The sequence below is a fragment of the Penaeus monodon genome, chromosome 24, assembly GCF_015228065.2.
Source record: "Penaeus monodon isolate SGIC_2016 chromosome 24, NSTDA_Pmon_1, whole genome shotgun sequence".
In the NCBI taxonomy this organism is placed as follows: Eukaryota; Metazoa; Arthropoda; class Malacostraca; order Decapoda; family Penaeidae; genus Penaeus; species Penaeus monodon.
This window is the reverse complement of record NC_051409.1, coordinates 23949235-23950629: the sequence shown is the minus strand read 5'-3', so window position 1 is coordinate 23950629 and position 1395 is coordinate 23949235. Positions and strand designations below refer to the sequence as shown.

Sequence of the window (1395 nt, the reverse complement as noted above, 5' to 3'; positions counted from 1 at the left end):
AGTGAAATTTCCTTCATGACTTTACATTCCACTAAGGACAAACATCTTTTAATTTCAGGTGCCCACACGACAGTTTCACGTGAGACATGCAACGGCAGTGCAAGGAGGTTTCTGATGCGTACAAGATGGACAAAAATGCACGAGGCTTTGTTCGCATCTTGAACTTCAGTTCTTTCAAGGACAGATCCGACCCGAACCTTCAGCACTCGACTACGATGCTCGCATTATGTAGATGTATTTGACAAAATGGGATACGTGTGTAAAACACACTCGTCACCACGGCTCAGCAAACGAAGGAAGTCCTTAAAAATATTCGGGATGCTGATGAGCTGACAGACGTCGGATGTGCTATATTTGCATTTCTGGTTATAGTATAAATGACAAGAAATTCTACGTCTGACATGAATCTGTAGCATCGACTATATCTTAAATTTCTTCAAAGATTCCCAAAGTCCTCAACTCAAAACAAACCCAACTTTTTTATCTTTAACTTGTACAACCTGAGTGAAGTTATCACGACTTCAAGCAGTGAAATTCTAAAAGTGAAAAAAGGTTTACAGATCCCCTTATGACATGGCTTGTATCTATTCCAACAACATTGGGGCTCAACTGCATCCCGAATGGGAAAGGAACTCCTTCAACTGTTGTTTGTGTTGCACTTTGGCAAAGCATGCTTTTGACCAGGAACTTTGTGATTTTTACAGAGAATTCCTGAAAGAGTACAATGAGAGTTCTCCTAGTTTCTCACCTGAATTGAGGTATTTTGGCTTCACCAAGAAATTTTTCTTTAATCCTTTGTAAATTTAATGATTTATCTGATTTATACACCATTAATTCAAGAGATTTGCAATGGCATGTTAATTGAGGTACTTGAATTTTAATTATTATTTAAAGAAAATTTCTAGACAAACACTGGTCTTTGGATAAATGTAGAAAGGTAATACTGTGGTACAATCAACAACTATCAACATAATATTTCAGCTACACCTCTAACTTTGTGAACTTCCATATTCTCATACCTTTTCCACCGATTTTCGATAGATATGTATATTAAATATGCATATATATGTGTGTGTGTATTATGCAGGAGGAATGCTAGATAGATATCTTTACACAAAAGATGATTTATTTATATTCATGCAAATAATGTACTTGATATATCTAGTCATGCAAATGCTATATATTGTAAGCTTCTAGTTTAAATATAACTAGCTTTTCTATTTATCATTTTCATATCCTGGTCTTTAGATCTCTAGCCTTACCATATTTCTGTAAGAACATTACAAGAGTGAAAAACTTTCAATCCAATTAAAGATTATTGGAAAAAAAGAGAGTTTAGTGCATCGAAATGATATAGACTAATTTTATACTATATATTCAGTACACACATGATGC

General features: G+C 34.7%; 1 pseudogene; it reads left to right on the top strand.

The window, feature by feature from the left end:
* Window positions 1-1134, top strand: part of LOC119588901 — a 2319-nt pseudogene extending 1185 nt beyond the window's left edge.
* Window positions 1135-1395: the final 261 nt, after the last annotated feature.